At 42.6% G+C, this 24,202-nt stretch overlaps 1 protein-coding gene across 4 annotated transcripts in view; it reads left to right on the forward strand.

Annotated features, from left to right (window-relative positions):
- The first annotated feature begins 12,119 nt into the window (after nucleotides 1-12,119).
- Nucleotides 12,120-24,202, forward strand: part of ENTPD6 (ectonucleoside triphosphate diphosphohydrolase 6) — a 33,237-nt gene continuing 21,154 nt past the window's right edge. Inside the window, exon 1 of one of the 4 annotated variants that reach the window (XM_070588375.1) lies at nucleotides 12,120-12,787. The gene's annotated coding sequence lies outside the window, so the exon portion shown is untranslated. The remainder of the gene's footprint in view (nucleotides 12,788-24,202) is intronic. The other 3 variants (XM_070588374.1, XM_070588378.1, XM_070588377.1) reach the window with 3 other exon arrangements.

Consider the following 24,202-nt stretch of genomic DNA (forward strand, 5'->3'; position numbering starts at 1 on the left):
CACCACAGCATGGCTTCATGAGCCGTGTGTAGGTCCACACCCAGGATCCAAACCCATGAACACTGGGCCACTGAAGCAGAGCGTGTGAACTTGACAACTACACCACCAGGCCAATCCCAGGATACTCTTTTATATTTACCTACATAGTTATCTTTTCATTCTTTGCTTTTTCATGTGAATTCAAGTTACTGTCTAGTATCCTTGCCTTTCAAACTGAAGGAGTTCTTTTAGCATTTCTTGTAGGGTAGGTCCTCTAGTGGCAAACTCCCTCAGGTTTTATCTGGAAATGTCTTAATTTCTCTTCCATTTTTGGACAGAGTTTTTGTTGGATATAGAATTTGTGGGGCTTTTCTTTTCACACTTTGGACATGTCATTCCACTGTCTTCTGCTCATCATGGCCTCTGATGAGAAATAAGCTGTATAATGAGATTAGATGGAGAAGCCTTTACAGGTAATGGGTCACTTTTCTCTTACTGCTTTCAATATTTTGTCTTTGTCTCTGGCTTTTAACAGTCTGATATGACACGTCTTAGTGTGGATCTCTTTGAGTTGATCCTAGTTAAAATTCTTTGAGTTTCTGAAATACTCAGATTAATGTTTTTCTTCAAATTTGGGAAAACGTTGTCCATTGTTCCTTCAAATCTTCTTTGTGCCCCTTTTTCTCCTTTCTTTCTGGGACTCCTATTGTGTATGTTTGTATGCTTGATAGTGTCCCACAGGTCTCTTAGCCTCTGTTCATTTGTCTTTATTCCTCAGACAGGATAATCTCAATTGACCTATCTTCAAATTTTCTGTTTCTTGATTCCATTAATTCAAATCTGCTATTGAGCCCCTCTAGTAATTTTTTGTTTCAGTTATTGTTCTTTTCCAACTCTAGAATTTCTCTCTGGTTGTTTTTCTTTTTTATTCTCTTTCTCAGTATTCTCTATTTGGTGAAACATCATTCTCATACCTTCCTTTAATTCTTCAGGCATATTTTCATTTAGTTCTTTGAACATATTTACAGTTCATACATGAATATATTTACAGAACATATTTACAGCTGGTTTAAAGTATTTGCCTAGAAGTCTAATATCTGGGCATCCTCAGGAATAATTTCTATCGACTGCTCTTCTTCCTGTGAATGGTCGCGTTTTCAGGACTTGCTGTTCCTTGTTTGTTTATTGACTTGTCTGTACCTTTTCATTGATGTCTATTTCCCCTTCTACGTGCAACTTCTTATGTCACTACTCAGAGGGCACAGCGTTTGACATTTGTACAGTCACTCTGACCCCTTCCCCTTCTGGGGATGACGGAACTGGGCTTAACTGGGCTCTCTGTCTCTTTCCCTGAAGAAAGGACTGTCTCCTTTTATGTTTCTAGATCATCTGCCTACTGGTATCATATCCAGATTTAGCCTCAACTACTTGCTACCTGATGGTTCCATTGTTTTTGACAACATCTTGCTCTACAGTTGGATCCAATTAAATTTGGAGCCCGTTTAAGGACTAGTCTTTGAAACCAGTTTTTGAGACTTGCTCTGACCCCAGTACAGCTCTTCTTAACTGCCTCTTTCCCTGATTCTGTAAAAGTATAGCTAGCTTACCATTTCTCTTGCCGCTATTGCTGACCACCAAAATCCCCATTATTTTTGACAGTGTGATTAGCCTTGAAATTCTCCATTCTCTGTTCCACATAAACTCAGTCCCCTTGAGGAGAGCTACAGAGCCGTTTGTCATCCTGATAACCTTCCTCTCTCCTTTACAGAACCACTGCTCTTTTTCTGGAGGAAGGGACAGTGTTTCTCTTTTCTCAGAATGATACTCCTGCTTACTAGCATGGCACTAACCAGGATGTACCCCTGGTCTTCTCAGGTCACCTCTTCTGGTATGGAGCTTCCATATTATGAATGAGCTGGGGTGAGGGCAATCAGGACCCATTATTCTTGGCATTCCAATAGAGAGTGAGTGCTCATAGGCGGAGAAAGGGAGCCATGGACCTCTTGGCCACAATTGTCTGGAATAGTGCTTCTGCAACATGGAGCTGGGTGAGATGAGAGATGCCAGCAGTCTTCCCCTTCTAGGACTAATCTGTAGCCCAAGATTGGGAGCTGAGGGAAGAAGGAGTTCATCTTCTCGATTGCATTCATCTGAAGTAGAGCTTTAGGGAGGGAGAGAGGGCAGATCATGGCTCAATGCCACAGGCTCTCACTGTTCTCACCAAGATTTAGTGCCATTTCTTGAATAGATGTTTTCCATTTGCTGTATGCCCTTAGGAGAACTTTCATAGACTTTAAATGGCTGTTTCTTTTTTAAAATTTTTACCATTTTGGTTGTTTTGCTTGGGAGAGGGTCTGAAGAGCTCTTCACACCACAATTCCAGAGGTACTCCTCCTGTGTACGCTGAGTTTGGGGATGGTTTGTTACATACTACTGTAGTAATAGCTAACCAGTACAATAAGCCTATTCCTCCTATAACACGTAACATTTGTTGTTTACTCTGTGCTACCCATGGAGTAGATATTATTTTTACTTTCCATTTCACACATGATAAAATTGAAGCTCAGAGAAGTCTAGCTTCATCTCACCATCACAGGGCTAGTAAATTGCAGAGGTGGGACATGAACCCAGAGCCCATTTAAATACCACATCACATTAAGAGAGCCTGTTGTTCACACGTTAGTGTGTGCGTGTTGATATTTACTTCAAGGGGGAGAGCCAGTTGTTTCCTGAATTTTAAGTATTTCTTTAAATAGACTAATCAAAGTAGTTAAGATATATCAATTATAATAATTAATTCTCTGTATTTAATATTCTCTGTATTTAATATATAAATGAGAGTCTTCCAAACTTACCTAACAAAATATATGTATATCTGAGCATAATCTGTCAGATTTGGAGGGAAAATGAAGTCTGCAGGAAATTTTCCTTAGTTCTCTCTTCTTAACTAAGGATGCAATGCTCAAGGAAGAACATCCGTAACTCCTTGTGGGGAGGAGGAGGGAGTGGACTAGATTATCTCAGAACTCCCTTTCTGCTCTAAAACCCTAAGATTCTATTAACCAGGTTGCCAGCACCCTCACCCATAGCCCTCGGACCCTACCTTTCCAGCATTGAGTACAGTCAACTCCAACTGCCAGTATCTGATCTCTGCACCTGAGGGCTCTTTCCAGAGCTTGCATGTACAGCAGGCCCGGTATGCAGGGGAATTAAGACTCAACCAATACCTGACAGGGGCTGATGAATAGACACCCCAGTTCCCTCCTGCCTCAGGCTCTGCTTCTGGAGGAACCCAAACTAAGACAGTATGAATCTGGAAGTATAGCTATGGAGCAGAAGAAACTTGAATGAGTGAAACTTGGAGCTGTGCCAGGCATAGGAAAGGAGCTCATGGCCAAGTATGTGCCCACCATGAGCACACAGTGGGGTCAGCAGTGGGGGAGCAAGGAAGCAGATGACTAACAGCCTTTCAAGGGTCAGAAAGGGCTGCGGGGGAAGACAGGTCAAAAGAATTAGAGGGAAAAACAAGGAATCAGGAGTAGGTCTGCTCAGACAAAGCCTCAGGGTCTGCGAGTCTACAGCCCTAGGTGAGCTTGGACACTAATAAACAGAGACTTATTTGTGAAGCAGGCCTGTAGCTCTTGTTAACGTGGCATTACAAAATATAAATCAATTCTTTTTTGTTCATGACAATGATGGCAACTTCTTCACCATGCTTCTACAATGCGAGTCATGAATGTAGCCAAGAAGCTCAAGATTTAGGGCTCGTCATGACCTCTCAACAGCTACAAGGAACTTTCCCTCAGAATAGGGAATTGGAGTGGTGGTAACTTCAAGCCAGTCCAGCCCTGACACTCCAGAGGAGGGCCAGCTCAGCACAAACCACACCTCAAACCATCCTTAACAAAATTATCCATGGAATAACGCTGGAATCCAGGGAGACACATGCTTCAAGCTAGACACATTGATAAAGGGACTCTTGGATTAGCCTACTACACTTCACCTTTCTGTCCATCAAATATTATCCATCCTCCAAGTGTTCTCCAGATGCCGAGCTCATCAAATATTCCAACCAAAAGCTTGCTCCAGTGGGGCAGCTAAGAGTGTGTGCTCTGGAGCCACAATGGCTGGGTTAGGATCCTGGCTTACGAGTATGACTTCAGGCAAGTTATTTATGTCTTTATGCCTCACTTTCCTCATCTGTAATTCTCAGGAATTAATTTAAAGAGTGTGTGTATAAAAGTGAAGAAACCTAGCACATACTATCTCAACCAAGTGAATAAAGTTAGTATCACCAATAACAATATACCATGGGCTCCTGACATATGCACCAAATGAATACAACATCACTTCTGTGGTATTATACATAACCTGAATTGAATCATGAGAAAGCATCAGACAAACCCAAATTGAGAGATATTCTACAAAGTAACTGGCTCACACTCTTTAAAAATGACAAGGCTGTGAAATACAAAGAAAGTCTGAGGAACCGTTCTAGACTGGAAAAGACTGACAGAGACAACGAAATGCAATACAGGATCCAGGATTGTATCCTGGACCAGAAAGGAAGAAAAGTAAAGGAAATAATTGTTTTGTTTTGTTTTGTCTTTTCTATAAAAGACACTCTTGGTACAACTGGTGAAACTTGGTACATGTGGGTTCCATGGTAGTACTGTATCAGCGTTGTTTCTGACTTTGATGAGTGCACTGTGCCTATGTAGGAGAGTGTCTGAATAAGAAGACCAATTACAGCTATTAAACTAAGCCATTAGAGTCTTCTCCACAGTCTATAATACATAGTTTTGTTGCTTAACTCTTTAGCAGATGTTTGATCTTTGAGGGCATTACATATTTGTAATACTCATAAGGTCTAATATATTGGCATACAAATTTGTTTATCCAACAGACATTGAATTAGATCTGAATTTGCCAGCCACTGTGCCAAGCACAGGAATGCAAAGACACGAGTCCCAGGTTCAGGCCCTCAAGTTGTGTCTATTCTAGAGGGAGAGGCTGCAGTACGTCTTAAAGGGAAGAGCAAGGGGTGGTGGTGTGTACTGATTGGCAAGATGAGAAGAACAGGAATTGAAAGGAGGGAAAGAAATCTGTGCTGAATAAAGATAGAAATGACAGGAAGAAATGGCAAGACCGAAAAGGCCCTGTTTAAAATTACTTTTTGTGTGTTTTCTATGAGATGAGGTTGGGCTTGCCTGTAAAGATGAGAAGATAAGAGGTGGCAGATGTTCAAGGATAGTCAGTGTATCATCATTTGTAATAACAAAAGACTGGAAACATGTGGCTAAATAAGTCACATCTGTACATCAGAATATATGCAGCCATTAAAAAGAGTTGAACTTGGGGCTGGCCCTGTGGCCGAGCGGTTAAGTTCGCGCGCTCCGCTGCAGGCGGCCCAGTGTTTCGTTGGTTCGAATCCTGGGCGCAGACATGACACTGCTCATCAAACCACGCTGAGGCAGCGTCCCACATGCCACAACTAGAAGGACCCACAACAAAGAATATACAACTATGTACAGGGGGGGCTTTGGGGAGAAAAAGGAAAAAATAAAAAAATCTTTAAAAAAAAAAAAAAAGAGTTGAACTTCTCTCTGTAAAACACAGTCATGGTTAGTTGCAGGGGGTTGTGACCAGAAGCGGGGAGGAAGGGCTTTATGGAACTGGACATATTCTACATCACAAGGGATTGGTGATGCCACAGGTGTGAACATCTGCAAAAACTCATCACAACCCACACTTAAGATCTGTGCACTTTACCATATGTAAGCTATAGCTCAATTTTTAAAAAGCTTTAAAAAATTCTTCTCTTTGTAAGGAATTATTTCCAGGGTATGTTATTAAATTAAAAACGCATATATAACAATGTGTATTGAATGCAATCTTTGATGGGGGAAGGGATTTCAATAAAGGAAATAAATACAGCTCTATTCTTACCTATATCAAGAGCTTCACTAGAAAGAAATGGGAGAAATGGGTAAGGCATTGCTGCCAGAAGAGAAGAGAACTGGATGGCCATGGGCCTGGGGCAGGGAGCAGATGTGTGAAAAGAAGTCAATGAATCTTTCAAAGAGAGAGGAAATGTAAAGCATGGAGAAAGTAAAGCATGTTATTTTAACAACACATTATATTTGTTGTATGGGTTTAAGTCATTTGAAGCTAACAGTTCTGAGGGATGAGGCACATGCAAATGCACGACCTGGGAATGCCAGGCAGGGAGTCTGGATCGGGGACCGCTTTAAAATTGCATTTTTCTCAATAAACTAAACACAATTGAGTCCCTTGTCAGATCCTATAGCTCAACTTTTTAATAGATTTTAAACTCAACCAAGTACTCATTAATTTATTAAAATTGGGTAGGCGTTTACCTACACACATATGCAGACACGCATGACCACAAGAGCTCCAGATACCTGTTCTGCAGAGAAAAACTATGTGAAATTGAAATGCTCTTTTTGGAAAGACCCCACCCCCACCCAACCCTGTGGCCGCCATTGTCTGTATTATACTGCCACCTAGTGTCCCCTAAACAGACTGACACCAAACATTCTCCGAAATGCGAACTGAGAAATAACAGAATAAAAACGGTTGAGGATGAGCCATTTTATTATGATTGAAAAATAATTTAGTCTATACATATGCACAGATGTTTGTGTATATATAAAACACCTCTGGAGAATACAAACAAGCTGTTAACAGTAGTTGCCCCCAGGAAGGAGAAGTGGGTAGTTCGGAAAACTATCAGTGTATATTATTTTGTATCTTTTAAATTTTCAGCCATAACAATGTATTCCTAATTGAAAAAATTAAGTAAATTTTAAAAAGAAAAAAATTGGCTTATTAAATTTTGCTGCTATGTTGACTAGGGGGCCATCTTTTCTTCATTCATTGATTCATGTACTTAACACTCACTCGCTGAATGCTTCCTATGTGCTGGGCACTCTCTGGAGGAACAGGGTGAAGAAAACAGACACACTCCTGCCCTTCCAGAGTTCAGCCTCTCTGGAGAGGATGGCCTTGGCCAGCACACGTTGAAGGTAAGCTTGGGTCCTAGGATGCGTGACTGTGGAGCAGAGCCAGCCTTGGGTCAATGAGATGGGGCGCAATCATCCTCCATTTGATTCAAACCCATGGTGGGGTCTCATCTCAGTGCTTTAGCTTTATCTTAATTAACATGACACTTCATAAGGATCATCTAATGGGTATTTTACTCACCTAAGAGCTGAAACACACATTCTACTCAAATACACATGGTAAATTTACAAAAAGTAGCCACAAACAGGGCTACAAAGCTAGTCTCAACAAATTTCAAAGAATGGATATTACAGAGATTACATTCCTAGACCACAAGGCAATCAAGTGAGAATTTGCTAAGTAAAAGGTTAATTTAAAAAATTAATTCAAAACTTTAAAAACATATTTCTAAATAACTCATGGGATGGAGAAACATTACAATAATCAAATTTGGAAAGTGTTTAAAACTGAAAATTATAAAATGGCAATATAGCAAAACTTGTGGGATAGAGATAAAGTGGTACTTAGAAGGAAATTTAAAGCTTTAAATGCATTTATTAGAAAAGAGTCTGAAAATTAACAAGATAGTTAGAAAAAGAAAAAACAGAATACACTCAAAGTAGAAAGAAAGAAAAAATAAAGATAACAGAAATTTAAGGGGCCAGCCCCGTGGCTGAATGATTAAGTTCGTGTACTCCACTTCAGTGGCCCAGTGTCCACTGGTTAGGATCCTGGGCACGGACCTACACACTGCTCATGCGGCCATGCTGTGGTGGCATCCCACACAGAAGAACTAGAATGACTAACACCTAAGATACACAACTATGCACTGAGGCTTTGGGGAGAAAATAAAAAGGAAGATTGGCAACAGATGTTAGTTCGGGGCCAATCTTCCTCAGCAAAAAAAAAAAGCATATGAGGAAAAAAGAGATAAAATTTTTCTTTTTTTTTTAAAGATTGGCACCTGAGCTAACAACTGTTGCCAATCTTCTTTTTTCTTTTCCTGGTTTTTCTCCCCAAAGTCCCTCAGTACACAGCTGTGTATTTTTAGCTGTGAGTCCTTCCAGTTGTGGCATGTGGGATGCCACCTCAACATGGCCTGAGGAGTGGCGCCATGTCTGTGCCGAGGATCCAAACCGGTGAAACCCTGGGCCGCTGAATCGGAGCGCACAAACTTAACCACTCGGCCATGGGGCTGGCCGCCAAAATTTTTTTTTATAAAAGAGAGGGGCCAGCCCCCCAATTTTTTTTGACAAAAAGAGAGGAGCCGGCTCCATGGCCGAGTGGTTGAGTTCATGCCCTCCGCTTCAGCAGCCCAGGGTTTCACTGGTGCGAATCCTGGGCGCAGACATGGCACCACTGTTCGGGCCATGCTGAGGCGGCATCCTGCATACCACAACTGGAGGGACCTACAACTAAAAATACACAACTATGTACCGGGGAGCTTTTGGGAGAAAAGGGAAAAATAAAATCTTTAAAAAAAGAGAGAGAGAAACTTACAAATACAGAAAGATATAACGGAAAATTCAAACCTCACACAAACACTTTTGGAAGATTTAAAAACAGAATCTCCAACTCTTTTTGTAAGGCTGATATAACCTTGATAGTATATCCAAACAGGTACAGTATAAGGAAGAAAATTAGAAGCTAATCTCTCTCATGAACACGGAAACAAACAGCCTAAACACAATGGCAGCAAATCAAATCCAGACACATATTAAAAAAGTGCTTTCTGTTGGGAATCAGAAATTATTCAACATTAGAATTTAATTTACCACATTTACAATTAATGGAGAAAACCCATATGATAGTCTCAATAGATAAATAAAATGCACAAAATAAAATTAAACATCCATTAATGATTTTTTAAAACTCAAACTATAAAGAGAGGAAAATTTTCTGAATCTGATAAAGGGCACCTTCATATTTAATGGTAAAATGTTAAGGGCCTCCATGGAGGGGAGGACAGCAAATAAACAGCTACTCACGGCATTAAGCAGGACAGTCATCCACACCAGCCTGTGTCTACTCTGAATGTTAACCAATCACACAGAACATTACTTACCCTTGTTATAGCTGCACTTACCACAACTCGATTGACACTATGGTGCAGGTGGCCTCTGCTGACCATCCATCAGGAAGCCAAAAGAGATCTTGGAACTGCCAACAAAGCAGGCAGGAATAATGAAAGCCAACCTCCCTCAGGCAAGGGTAAGACTTTCCTCACATCTTTCATGTGTAAACTAGATTGTGGAAAATGGAAGACTAGCCATGAGCGCAGAGAGTCTGGCTTTTCTGGGGAGCTAACGAGGAAGAATTTGAACTAGGAGACAATTATTTGTGGTGAAAGACTTCAGAGAATCAGAGGAAGAAATGAGATGAGGGAGGTGACTAAGTTATTTTATTTAGTAGTATTATCAAAATGACCTATGAACAAGGGATGTCTTAGGTCAAATTTTCCCCCAAAAGAAACCCTGAGAAAGGATTTCAGTGCAAGTAGTTTATTTGGGAGATGACTCCAGGAAACACCAGTAGAGTGGGGAAGTGAGACAGGGAAAGGAAGAAAGCCAATATGGGTTACCGCTCTGGGCAACTGGGGCTCTATTCCACTGCAGAACATGCCAAGAGTTGTCCCATTTGAGGGCCAAGGGAGAGAGGGGCAAGGGATGTAGGGTCTTCACATCTGTCACTGGCTGAGGGCTGCTCCCAGGAGCATTACGTCCCTGGCACATCCAGTTTGGGGCATGCTCGGGCCAAAAGAAATCCACCATGGGGAGAATCACGGGTGCTTGCAGTGGCACAGATGTGGTCAGGGAGGGCGCAGGCACCATCTGCTGCCAGGGCACTGTGGAGTCCATGTTATACTGCTTCATGTAACATACAGATCTGCAGCTGTCCTCCTAGACTGGTGTCGCGTAGACAGGCAAATCTGAGCAGACACCTGCACAAAATAGTGGGCTTCCTCCACTCTGTCCTTAGTCACAATTGGGTAAACTGAGGCAACTAAGTAACTCATCTGCCTCTTCTAAAACCTTCTCATCCCCCAAAAGCAAGGCCAAGCACTCCTGCCTGCTGTCAGAGCACTTGTGTATCTGTCCTGCTACAGCCCATATCTCAGACACCTGTTCCACCTCCTGTATTCCAGGGTAGGTGCCCATCGGCTTCCATCATCCTCCACCTGCAGGCCTGAGCTGCTGCCTCTGGCTGACTAGTGAAAACTGCAGAAGCGCTGTAATTAATCCACCCACTTCTTCACCAAATATTTATTGAATATTGTCTTAGTTCGGGCTTCCCCAAAGGCAGTCTTGAGACAGGGGCTTAGATGCAAGTAGTTTATTTGGGAGACGGGGCTGAGGAAGCAGAGAAAGCCAACCCAAGGGGCTGGTATGACAGAGCCGGTTACCACTGTGGGCAACTGAAGCTCAGTCCTGCTCCTGTGAAGCATGGAAGGCTGAGGTATTCCTCCTTAGTTCATTAAGGGTTAACTGCCCTGAACTTCCCAGCTAGGCCTGCTCCCCGGCTTCCAGAGAAAGCTCTAAGGTGAGCCCAAAAGGGGACAGCAAAGAGCTGCTCAAGGTGGCAGCACTCCACTTGTGGGAACTTTCCACCACCACGGGAGAGCTGAAGTCTGACGTGGGATGAGGGGATACCGGCACAACAGTGTCTGCTACGGGCACCTACCACGTGCCAGACAGAGCGCTAGGTGCTGGACGGCTAACAATCTTCAGAACAAACTGCTTCCCTGCTTTCACGGAGCTTGCCTTTCAGTAGTGGAATAAAGAATATACCAACATACAAATCAATAGATAATGATGGGTGTGATAAGTGCCATAAGCGAAGTGAACAACAGAAAGGGTGAAAAAATATCTAGACCACTGTAGATAAAATTGTTTGAAGTGGTAACCTTTGAGCTGAGTCTTAAAGGATGAGAAAGAATCTATGTCTCAGTCTGTTTGGGCTGCTATAACAAAAATACCATAAACTAGGTGGCTTATAAAAAACAAACACTTATTTCTCACAGTTGTGGAGGCTGGGAAGTTCAAGATCAAGACGTCTGCAGACTCCACGTCTGGCAAGGGCTGGCTTCCTCAGAGCGCTGGCTTCTCACCGTAGCCTCACACGCGGAAGGAGCGAGGGTTCTCTCTGGGGCCTCTTTTATAAGGCACTAATCCTATTCATCTCCCAGGGCCCCATCTCCTGACACCTTGAGCATTAGGATTTAAAGAAATGAACTGAGGGAAGTGGGGGCACATTCAGACTATGGTAGTTTACTAAGGAAAGAGCTTTCCAAGCAGAGAACAGCACATGCAAAAGCCCACACCAGTAGAACCGACAAATTCTCGAAGCTCTAAGAGTGAAATATGTTGAAACGGACGTTCTGAATGAAGTACGCAGAGGCAGGGCCATCACAGTTCCATGAACAAAGATTTCAAAATATTAGAATAAATGTAAAACGTAAATTGTAACTGTACTTGAGAGAGAATTTTGCAACAACTGGATTGGTAAAGATCCAAAGGGTTGGAAAGACTCCACCGGTGAAAACGTGGGGAGACCCACACTCCTACACATTGCTGTGGGGTGTCAATTAGTAGTGTCTAAGGAGCAATTTAGCCACATGTATCCAAAATTTAAAGAACAAAGGAGAGTGGGGAACATATCCTCTACCGTAGCAATTCCTGTTCCAAGCGTGATTCCTGCAGACACACGGACACGTGCGCTCGGTGTAGCATCGCTCCAGACCAAACATCCGGAACAGGGGAGCGCCGCGCTCACTGCAGGAACAGGCGGCTCTCAGCGGCCGGAGCCGGCTGAGGCGCGGCGTCCCCCAGGGGCTCTCCCTGACGGCTCGCTCCGGCCGCGCAGGCCTGGCCCTACCCGTTGTCCCTGCGTCCCATCTGTTTAGCACGCACTCACTCTCAAAAGTGTCCCCGTCTTGACAACAAACTTACGACCACTGTGCGATGCGGGGACCTCTGAACAGCTCCGGGGCCTCCCGCGGGAGGGGCAGTTCCGAGCCTGGAAGGGGCGCGCCCGCCTCGGCGGCCGGCAGCCCCACAGCAAGGGGAGCGGGGCGGGGGCTCCGGCTCTGGCTGCTTGAGCGACATGCGCGCAGCCCCTGCCACCACGACCCCTAAGGAAGCGGGGGCCTGCACGGACGACTGACCCAAGTCAGGAGACGGCAACCTTGGCGGCTTCCAGGAGGAGATTTTTTAAATGTGGGTCAAGAATAGGAGAGATTTGACCGCATGCCTATTCTGTTGTGGTTGCGCTTTCTATCATGTATCACCTTTAAAAAAAGGAACTTTGGATGTGGAGGCACCCAAGGAAAAGTCGGCCATTCCGCAGGCCGGTCGAGGCCCAGACTGTGAGGCTGCGCGCTGAGTCCCGGGGCCAGGCCCGACGAGGAAGACCCCTACGCCGGGCCGGGGTCTGACTCTGGCCGGCGAGGGCCGCCCGGGCACACCGGAGTCCAGACGCGCCGAGACCACTTCCGGCCAGACCTAAGCCCTGCCGGGCGTGGAACAGGACCCCGCGCCAAACGCGCGAAGGCTGCCGCGCCTGCGCACCGGGCCCGCGGCGCCCCGCCTCCACGCCGCGCCTGCGCACTGGGCTCGCGGCGCTCCTACCCGCCCGGGGGGTGACGCGACGTGCGCGTGGGCGGGGCCCGGCCTCGGGATCAGCTGCCTGGCGCCCTGGGTGGAGGCCGAGGTTAAGCCGGCCGGAGCAGGGAGCGGCCTCCGTCTACCGCCGGCTCCTCGGCGACCGACACCTCCCCCCGCGGGTAGGGCAGAGGGGGCCTGGCAGGATAAGCGGCGGGCTGGGTGCGTGCGGGGCCGGCGGGCTCGGCCGAGCCCGGGATGAGTGACTACACGTGGGCCTCCGGCGCGCCGGTGCGCTGCGCCCTGGGTCGGAGTGGAAAAGGGTCGGGTTCCCCGGGTGTAGACCCACACTCTGGTAGCTCCCCGGTCTCGAGCGGCAGCGTCTGGAGGCGGCCTCAGGGTCACTCTCAGCCCGGTCTTCTCTCCTGCCGCCTTCTTGTCCCGGCGTTATTAGTTCTCACTGAGCTCGACTCCGCTGACCCGGGAGGGGCCCGATTAGGGTTCTGGCAACTGAGTGGAGCGGACTGTAGGGGTCTCTGTGCTCAGAGGGCCTATAGCCCTGCCGTATTCATTCATTCAGCCAGCATTTGCTGATTCGCTTCCCAGCTCTGTGCAGGTGCCGGAGATCTAATAGCGGCAGGGCCTCACAGCCCAGTTGGGAAGCCCAGTGAAATGGAAAGATCTTGCCAATCAGACAGTACTGAGGATGTGAGGAATTAACTCTGGCATTCGAGTGGTGACCGGGAAATGAGCTCCTGAGGTGGTCAGGGTGGTTCTGCCTGAGCTGACCTGTCAGCCAGGAGCGCTCCAGGCTTCAGGAGGGAGAGGCCCTGAGGTGGATAGAGCTGGACCCCAGGCTGGACTCCTTTCAGTGGAAAGCGTTGAACAGCCAGGAGTGTGGCAGAGGACAGAGTGATGGGCAGGGGACCATGCAAGGAATAGTGGCTTTTATTTTAAGTGCGGCTGGGAGCCATAGAATGGTTTTAAGCGTTGGGGGAAAGCCTGAATTGCTCCGTAGATTATGGTGAGCACAGCCCCACATGCCGGGTCCACCCAAAGGAATCAGTGCTTAGGCAGTTCCAGGTGTTCCTCCAGGCACCTATATTCCAGGATTAGGTGTATCAGGCCACACATCCTACATCCTTCAGGATGCCATGGAGGTCCTAGCCCACAGCCCCCAGTGAGGGAATCTGAAACTTCCAGAAAGGAGGTTCCTTGGGGTGGATGGTGATTGTGATTACAAGGGCTCTCTGACCCACTATGCAAGAGCCGTGATGGATGGGGGGGATTAGGGTTTGTCTAAAGGTTTTCCTGTTGGCGTTACCGATGCATTAACAAGGTTCATGAAAAGTCTAGCAAGAATAATGGTACAAATCCAGGACCTGGTTTTTCTCCCTCGACTCCTGCCCTCGGAAGCCTCAGTTGGCTAATATGGTGTATGCCCATCTCCCTCATGGAACCTCATGTGAAGAACCAGCGAGGTGGACAGTGGTGTAAAGAGGTCTGGAAGTGCCTGCCCTCCCGCCATGGCCTGTGACAGGCAGTCTTGACAGGGTGGATTCATGTATGTATAGGTTTTTGTAGAGAAGGGGAGAAAAGTCTGTTTAAACCTACCAGGAGAATAAGTAGTGGTTTGATAAAATGCTTTAATTTGGGGTAGGTTTTCAGTGTGTGTGGCAGTCATTTGCACGAATGGCCCTTTTGTGTACTTGAACTGAAAACCTTGAAGAAACTGGCCAACAGATTAGGCAGCCACCAATCCAATCAGATAGAGCTTGTATTTCCGAGAGCCAGCCTGCCATCCCCAGCTCCAAGAAAGCTAGCCAGGGGCTGAGGCTGGAGCCTGCCTCTGACACCTCTGCTCCACACCCAGAATCCTCCTCTCGGGAGGAGGTGGTGACGTGTCTGTGCCAGGCAAGTCCCTTTGTAAACATTCCTGGGGCCTTGGTGCTATCATATAAGTTGTCATATGTCATGTGGTATAAATGCCCCAGCCTTGTGGGCCTCTGTTAAAAGGATACAGCATATGTAAATGGGTATTTTTTTTAATGGGTAGACAAATTTAATAAACAGCAACCTTTGTCTCAAACTTTGATATACCACCTGGTAATCTGATCATGTCGATCAAGTCTCGGTTGTTAGACTAGCATAGGACATGATAAAGTTTGATTATGTAAAAGGGTCTATAAAGTACTTTCAGAGCTGTAAGAGGTTAGTATCGCTTTTGTGTCCTCACTGTTCATCCTTAGAAATAGCTGTTTTAGAACTTCATAACAACTTTTTTGTTTAATGATCTCTTAACAGTGGGAAACTTTGGGTTGCAATAACCTAATGAAAGGAGGCATTGAGAGGGCCAGTTGTAGCATGAGTGCTGGCTGCTGCGGATGGGCATTCTTCAGGTTTGGTCCCAGCCTCTGCTTGTTCCTAGGTCTTCTCTCGGTGGTTGATTTCTTCACTCACAACCTCAGCTAATATCCCCTTAATGCAGATCATTCCCTAGGCCCCAACCCAAGCCTGTCGTCTCTCACAAGGATCGGTTCTACTTCTGACTATGTCCTGCTGTCATTTCAAACTGGACATGCAGAAAACCTGGTCACTGCTATCTCCTGCCCAAACAACCCCTTCCCAAATGGCATGCTTTTGTTGGTGGCCATCACCCATCGATGCCTCCATCTTTCCCTGGCTCCTGGTGGAGTGCTGAGCCATCAGCTAGCCTCCTTCACCAGCAGGCGTTAGCTGAGCCGCTGCTGAGCTCTGGCCTCGTGTCAGGGGTGGGAGATCCACGATGAGTGGCCTGGTCCTTGCTTCCAGAAAGGCACTATCTAACCAGAGGAAAGAGAGGCACAAATGAATCACTCCAGATACAACTTACTCAGGGAGTGGAAATGTGTAGAGCACCAAGGAGCCTAAAGGAGGAGCCACCAGCTGCCAGGGTTCAGAGCAGCAGTAAGCATCCTGGGTAAGTTTTGCAGAGATGTGGAGAAAGGACCAAAGGAATGGGATGTTTTAAAAAAAGGATATTTAAGGCAGGAAGACTCTCAATGAGGCATGATCTCTCACCTTTGTTGCAAGAGTAAGGCATGACTAGTAACTTTAAAACAGTTTGAATTTGATGCAACAGGCAGGCCCTGCCTTCTTCATTCTCCCTCAACCACTGCCTTTAGTCCTGTGCCCACAGAACTCATTTATGTTACTTACCTGGCCTCAGAGCCATTAAAGGTTTTTTTTTTTATTGTGATAAAATGTATATAAGATAAAATTTACCATTTCAACCATTTTTCAGGGTACAGTCCAGTGGCATTAGGTACCTTCACATTGTTGTGCCCATCCCCACTACCCATCCCCAGAACTTTTTCATCTTCCCAGACTGAATCTCTGTGCGCATTAAACAGTAATTCATCTCCGCCTTCCCCAGCCCCTGGAACCACTCATCTACTTTCTATCTTTGTGAATTTGACTACTCTAGGTACCTCATATAAGTGGACTATTTGTCCTTTTTTGACTGGCTTATTTTACTTAGCACAGTGTCTTCAAGGTTCATCCATATTGTAGCGTATGTCAGAGTTTCCTTCCTTTTTAAGGCTGAATAATCGTTCTATATATATATTTATATATATATACACCACATTTTCTTTATCCATTCATCTATGAGTGGACATTTGGGCTGTTTCCACCTCTTGGCTACAGTCATGTGTCGCTTAATGATGGGGTTACATTCTGAGAAATGTCCTTAGGTGATTTCACCTTTCTGGGAACACTGTAGAGTGTACTTACACAAACCTAGATGGGATAGCCTACTACAACACCTATGCTATATGCTACTAATCTTATGGGAACACTGTCATATACACAGTCTGTCATTGACTGAAACATTGTTATGCAGCACATGACTGTATTGTGAATAATGCTGCGGTGAACATGGCTGTGGACTCTGGTTTCAGTTCTTTTGGATATGTCCCCAGAAGTAAGATTGCTGGATCACATAGTGATTGTATGTTTAGTTTATTGAGGAACATTCCATACTGTTTTCCGTAGTGGTTGCGCCATTTTACAATGACACAAGGGTTCCAATTTTTCCAGATCCTTTCCAACACTTGTTATTTTCTGGGTTTTTTTTTCCTATAGTGGCTATCCTGATGAGTGTGAGATGATATGTTATTGTGGTTTTGTATGTCTCTAATGATTAAGGATGTTGAGCATCTTTTCATGTGGCTTTTGGCTATTTGTATATCTTCTTTGGAGAGATATCTATTCAGGTCCTTTGCCCATTTTTGAATCAGGTTGTTTGTTTTTTTGTTGTTGAGTTTTAGGAGTTCTCTCTATATTTCAGATATTGTTCCCTTATCATATATGTGATTTGAAAATATTTTCTCCCATTCTGTGGGTTGCCTTTTTTTCTGTTGTTAGTGTTCTTTGACACACATAGGTTTTTAATTTTGATGAAGTCCCATTTGTCTATTTTTGCTTTTGTTGCCTGTGCTTTTGGTGTCTTATCCAAGAAATCATTGCCAAAATCAATATCATGAAGCTTTTCTCCTATTTTTTTTCTAGGAGTTTGGTAGTTTTAGTGTTTATGCTTAAGTTTTAATCCATTTTGAGTAATTTCTGTGTATGGTGTAAGGTAAGGATCCAACTTCATTCTTTTGTATGTGGATATCCAATTTTCCCAATACCATTTAATAAAGAGACTGTCTTTTCCCCAATGATTGGTCTTGGTACCCTTGTTGAAGATCATGTGACTGTATACATGAGGGTTTGTTTCTGAGCGCTCTATTCTGTTCCATTGGTCTATGTGTCTGTCTTTATACCACTACTACAATATCTTAATTACTTTGTAATATTTTTTTAATAATATAATATGTAACATGTTTTGAAATCAAAAAGTATGAGGCCTCCAACTTTGTTCTTTTTCAAGATTGTTTTAGTGACTTGGGGTCTCTTGAGATTCCATGTGAATTTTAGGATGGTGTTTTCTATTTCTGGGGGAAAAAATAAGTCATTGGGATTTTGATAAGGATTGCATTGAGTCTGTGGATCACTTTGGGTAGTAGTGACATCTTAACAATGTTAAGTCTTCCAATCCATGAACATGGGATCTCTTTCTATTTATTTCACTCTTATTTAATTTCTTTCAACACCATTTTGTAGTGTTCAGGGTACACTTTCATGGCCTTGGTTAACTTTATTACTAGGTATTTTGTTCTTTTTGATGCTATTGTAAATAGCATTGTTTGATGGTATTGTAAATGAAATTATTCAATGCTATTATAAGTGGAATTGTTTTCTTAATTTCCTTTTCAGATTGTTCATTGTAGTGTATAGAAACAACTGACTTTTGTATGTTGATTTTGTGTCCTGTAACCTTGCTGAATTTGTTTATTGGTTCTAACAGTGATCCTCCATGGCGCCTTTAGGGTTTTCTACATATAAGTTCATGTCATCTACAAATAGAGATGATTTTACTTTTTCCTTCCCAATTTGGATGCCTTTTATTATTTTTTTTCTTTCTTAATTGGTCTGGCTAGAATTTCCAACACAGTGTTGAATAGAAGTGGTGAAAACAGACATCCTTTCTTGTTCCTAGTCTTCAGTGGAAGTTTTCAGTCTTTCACCATCGAGTATGATGTTAGCTGTGGGTTTTTCATATATGGCCTTTATTATGTTGAAGTAGTTTCCTTCTATTCCTAGTTTCTTGGTTGTTTTTATTATGAAAAGATGTTACATTTTATTAAATCTTTTCTGCATTAATTGAAACAATGTGGATTTCCCCCCCACTTTATTCTCTTAATGTGGTATATTACCATGATAGGTTTTCATATGTTGAACCATCCTTGCATTCCAGGAATAAATCCCACTTGGTCATGGTCTATAATCGTTATATATGCTGTTGGATTCAGTTTGATGCTATTTGTTGAGGATTTTTGCGTCAATATTCATAAGGAATATTGGTCTTTATTTTCTTTTCTTGTAGTGTCTTGGTCTTGCTTTGGTATTAGGGTAATGCTGTCCTCGTAGAATGAGTTAAGAAGTGGTACCTCCTCTTCAGTTTCTGGGAAGATTATGAAAAGGGTTGTTGTTAATTCCTCTTTAAATGTTTGGTAAAATCAGTAGTGAAGCCATCTGGTCACTAGCTTTTCCTTGTTGGGAGGGTTTTGATTGCTGATTCAGTCTCCTCAGCTGTTCAGATTTTCTCTTTCTTCATGGTTCATTTTGGTAGGTTGTGTGTTTCTAGGAATTTGTCCATTTCATCCAGGTTATCCAATTTATTGGCATACATTTGTTCAGAACACTCTCGTAATCATTTTTATTGTATAAAATCAGTAGAAATGTTCCCTCTTTCATTTCTGATTTAATTATTTGAGTTTTCCTTCTTTGTGCCTTAGTGAAGCTAGCTAAAGGTTTGTCAGTTATGTTGATCTTTACAAAGAACCAACTCTTGGGTTTGTGGATTTTCTCTATTGTTCCCTTCCCTATTTTATTTATCCTGCTCTAATTTTTATTGTTTCCTTCACTCTAGCTTTATGTTTAGTTTATTCTTTTTCTGGTTCCTTAAGGTGTAAAATTAGGTTTTTGGTTTGAGGTCTTTTCTCTCACTTAACGTTAGCATTTACAGCTATAAATTTCCCTCCTGGCACTGCTTTTGCTGCATCCCGTAAGTTTTGGTATGTTGTGTTTTCATTTTCAGTTGTCACAAGGTATTTTCTGATTTTCCTTTTGATTTCTTCTTTGGCCCGGTTGTTGTTTAAGAGTATGTTGTTTAATTTTCACACGTTTGGGAATTTCCAGTTTTCTTCTGTTATTGATTTCTAGTTTCATCCCATTGTGATTGGAAAAGATACTTTGTTTGACTTGCATCATTTTTCAATTTGTTAAGCTGTGTTTTGTAGCCTAACAGATCATCTGTCCAGGAGGATGGTCCATGCACATTTGAGAAAAATGTGTATTCTGCCCTTGTTGGGTAGAGTGTTCTGTATATGTCTATACTTTTTCTATAGTTTTGTTCAAATCCTCTATTTCCTTATTGATCTTCTATCTGATTTTTATAACCTTTACTGAAAGTGGGGTATTGAAGTCTCCTACTATTATCTTACAGCTCTCTGTTTCTCCTTTCAATTCTGTCAGTTTTTGCTGCATATATTTAGGAGCTCTGGTGTATATCTTAGAATTATTATATTTTTGTGAATTGGCCCTTTTATTACTATATGTCTTTCTTTGTCTACTGTGACAGTTTTTGTTTATTTATCCATTTACCTACTCTATGTCTCTTGACTGGGATGTTTAATCCATTCACATTTAAAGTGATTACTGATGAGGAAGAACTTACTTCTGCCATTTTGTTCTTTTCATTATGTCATATAGCTTTTTTAATCCCTCATTTCCTCCATAATTGCATGCCTTTTTCTTTAAGTGATTTTTTTCTAGGGAGAGTTTTGATTCCCTTCATTCCTTTTGTGCGTACAGTCATGTGCCACATAACAATGTTTCAGGCAATGATGGACCACATATATGACAGTGGTCCCATAAGATTAGCACCGTATAACCTAGGTGTGTAGTAGGTTGTACCATCTAGGTTTGTATAAGTATGTTCTATGATGTTCTCACAGTGACAGGATTGCGATGTGTTTCTCAGAACATGTCCCCATTGTTAAGTGACTCATGACTGTATTCTATAGATGTTTTCTTTGTGGTTACCACAGGGAAGACATATAACATGCTAAAGTTATAATAACTTTAAAAATTTGATGCCAACTTAACTTGAAGCTGACATAATCACTTTACTCCTTTACCTCTCCACTTTTCCCACATCATGTTTTGATGTCGCAGATTACATTTTTGTGCACCCATCAATATAGGCTTGTAATTATTTTTTTATACATTTGTCTTTTAAATACTGTAGAAAATAAAAACAGGAGTTGTGAACAAAATGGACAATAATACTGTTTTTTATATTTCTCCACGTGTTTACCTTTACTGTATGGTAAAGTTACACTTATGGTGTCCCATAAGTCCCTTAGGCTCTGTTCACTTTTCTTCAGTCTTTTTTCTTTTGCTCCTCTGACTCGATAATTTCATTGTCCTGTGTTCAAGTTCATTGGTTCCTCTGCCTGGTCAAATCTGCTGTTGAAACCCGACTAAAAAATGGCTGGTGGGGAGTGACATCAGCATCATGGCAGAATGAGCTCTTCCCTCAGACACAATGACAAGGACATTCATAAACCACGGAAGACAGTCACAGAACACAAAAGACATCTGAGAGACCCATGCAGCCGTATGTCTGCAGTTGGAGGTGCTGGACCCCCAGGAGGAAGTGGAAGGACGTGAGGAGAGCTCCCTCCCTCCCCGGCAGCTATCTAGGGTGCAGGACTGCATGGCTCTGACAAAAGAGGGGGAAGAGGCAGTTCTCCACAGGAACACCTCGCTCTCCAAGTTCCCTCACAGCCTGTGGGGAAGCTACACAAGAGAAGTCTGAGCTGTTGCAGGGGTGTCTTCATCAAGCCAGCACCCCAGGAGGGCAGATAGTGAGGGCAGAGCCAGAAGGGCCCTGGGATCACACATGCAAAGGAAAGCCTCCTCCATCCACCCAGCACTCCAGCTTGGCTGGTCAGCCAGAGCAACCACACATAACTTAGAAAAGCAGCAGCTGTGAGCGGGTAGTCGCAGATGGGCCCTGTCGGTATAGATTCCAAAGTAAACGCACAGATACCAGTGATCACAGCAGGCTCAGAATACAGAGCTCCTGAGCAGCAGGTGGAATCTGCAACCAGATACCATCACTATGCAAAGGCACAAATCCACCCCATCAAATAGTATGAAGAAATGTATTAATACTCTAGACCAGAAGGAAAAGGACAAGAACCCAGAAATAATCCTGAAGGCACAGAAATCTACAATCTAAATGACAGAGAATTCAAAATAGTTACCATAAAAAAAACTCAATGAGTTACAAGAAAATTCAGATGGACAGTTCAATGAAATCGGGAATAAAATTAATGAACAGAGAAAATTCTGCACAAAAGAGATTGAAACTGTAAAGAAAAACCAATCAGAAACATTGGAGATGAAAAACACAATGAATGAGATAAAAATCTGGAGTCCTTGACTAACAGAACTGATGATATGGAGGACAGAATTAGCAGGTTGGAGGACAGAAATATAGAAATGCTTCTGATGGAAGAGGAGAGGCAACTAAGACTAAAAAGAAATGAAGAAAGTCTCCAAGAAATATTGGACTCAATTAGGAAATGCAACATAAGGATTATAGGTCTTCAAGAGGGAAAAGAGAGGGAGAATGAAGCAGAAAGCTTGTTCAAAGAAATAATAGCTGAGAACGTCCCAAACCTGGGGAAGGGGCTGGAATTACAAGTAAAAGAAGCTAATAAACTCCTAGTTGTATGAGTGTAAAAAGACCTTCTCCAAGGCATATAGTAGTAAGACTGGCAAAAGTCAATGACAAAATATATTAAGGTCAGTAAGGCAGGAACTTACAAGGGAACCCCTATCAGGCTTTCAGTGGATTTCTCAGCAGAAACCTTACAGGCCAGGAGAAAATGGAATGATATATTCAAGATTCTGAAAGACAAAAACTTTCAGCCAAGAATACTCTATCCAGAAAAATTATCCTTCAGATATGATGGAGAAATAAAAATTTTCCTGGATTAAAAAAAAGCTGAGGGAGTTCATTGCCACAAGACCCCTGTACAAGAAATGATCAAGAAAGCCCCCATACCGGGAAAAAAAAGGAGGAAGTATTTACAAAGCCTTGACCAAGGAGCTAAATAGACAAAATCAGAAAATTGTAGCTTTCTATCAGAACAGGTTAGCAAACAATTATAACATTAAAGATAAAGGGAAGAAAAACATAAAAAATAACTATAATCTCATCAATTAACCACAAACTCACAATACAAGATGGAATAAATTGTGACAACAACAACTTAGAAGGGGAAGAGGAAAGGTATGGAATTGGCTTAGATTAAGGAAATAAGAGGCTATCAGAAAATGGACTATATCATCTATGAGACTTTTTATATAAACCTCATGGTAACAAACAATCAGGACAGAGACACAAATGATAAATAAAGAGAAAACTGAGAAAACCATCATAGAGAACTACAAAACTGAATTGGAAGTCCAAAATACATGGAAGAGAAACAAGGGAAATGCAGAACAAATGGAAAACAAGAAATAAAATGACAACATTAAGTCTCCATATCAATAATCTTTCTTCATACACAAAAATAAATTCTAAATGGATCAAAGACTTGAAGGTAAGACCTGAAACCATAAAACTTCTAGAAGGAAATATAGGCAGTACACTCTTTGACATCAGTTAGAAGGACCTGTTCAAATACCGTATCTACTCGGACAAGGGAAACAAAAAATAAACTAGTGGGACTTCATCAGACTGAAGAGCTTCTGCAAGGCAAAGGAAACCAAGAACAAAGCGAAAAGACAACCCTCCAATTGGGAGAAAATATTTGCAAATCATATATCCAACAAGGGGTTAATCTCTATAATACGTAAATAACTCACACAAGTCAACAACAAAAAACCAAACAACCCAATCAAAAAATGGACAGAGGATGTGAACAGACACTTCTCCAAAGAAGATATACAGATGGCCAATAGGCACATGAAAAGATGCTCAACATCACTAATCACCAGGGAAATGCAAATCAAAACTACACTAAGATATCACCTTACACCTGTTAGAATGGCTATAATCGCTCAGACTAAAAATAACAGTGGTGGAGAGGGTGTGGAGAAAAGGGGACCTTCATACGCTGCTGGCAGGAATGCAAACTGGTGCAGCCACTATGGAAAACAGTATGGAGATTTCTCAAAAAATTAAAAATAGAAATACCATATGACCCAGCCATCCCAATACTGGGTGTTTATCCAAAGAACATAAAATCAACAATTCAAAGAGACTTACGCACCCCTCTGTTCACTGCAGCATTATCCACAATAGCCAAGACATGGAAGCAACCTGAGTGCCCATCGACTGATGAATGGATAAAGATGATCTGGTATATGTATATAGAATGGAATACTACTCAGTCATAAAAAGACAAAATTGTCCCATTCTCAACAACATGGATAGACTTTGAGAGTATTATGCTAAGTGAAATAAGTCAGGAAAAGAAAGGCAACCACCTATGATTTCAGTCATATTTGGAAGATTAACAAAAAATAAAAAACATACAAACAAAACAAAACAACAATAAACACATAGATATAGAGAAGAGATTGGTGGTTACCAGAGGGGAAGGGGGGTGAGGAGAAGGCAGAATGGAAATGCATAAAGGTGGTCAATTTTAAGGTGACAGATAGAAACTTGTTTTTGGCGGTGAGTGCACTATAGTATATACAGAAGTCGAATTACAATGTTGTGCACATGGAACTTATCTAATGTTATATATATATATAAAAATATGGTGAGCTCAATAAAAAGGAAACCTGCGATTGAACCCCTCTAGTGAATTTTTCAATTCAGTTATTGTATTTTTCATCTCCACAATTTCTGCGTGGTTCCTTTTTACAATTTCTGTCTCTTTGTTGATATGCTCGTTTTGTATATCGCATTCCTGATTTCT

This window comes from Equus przewalskii, chromosome 21 (assembly GCF_037783145.1).
Source record: "Equus przewalskii isolate Varuska chromosome 21, EquPr2, whole genome shotgun sequence".
NCBI classification, from domain to species: Eukaryota; Metazoa; Chordata; class Mammalia; order Perissodactyla; family Equidae; genus Equus; species Equus przewalskii.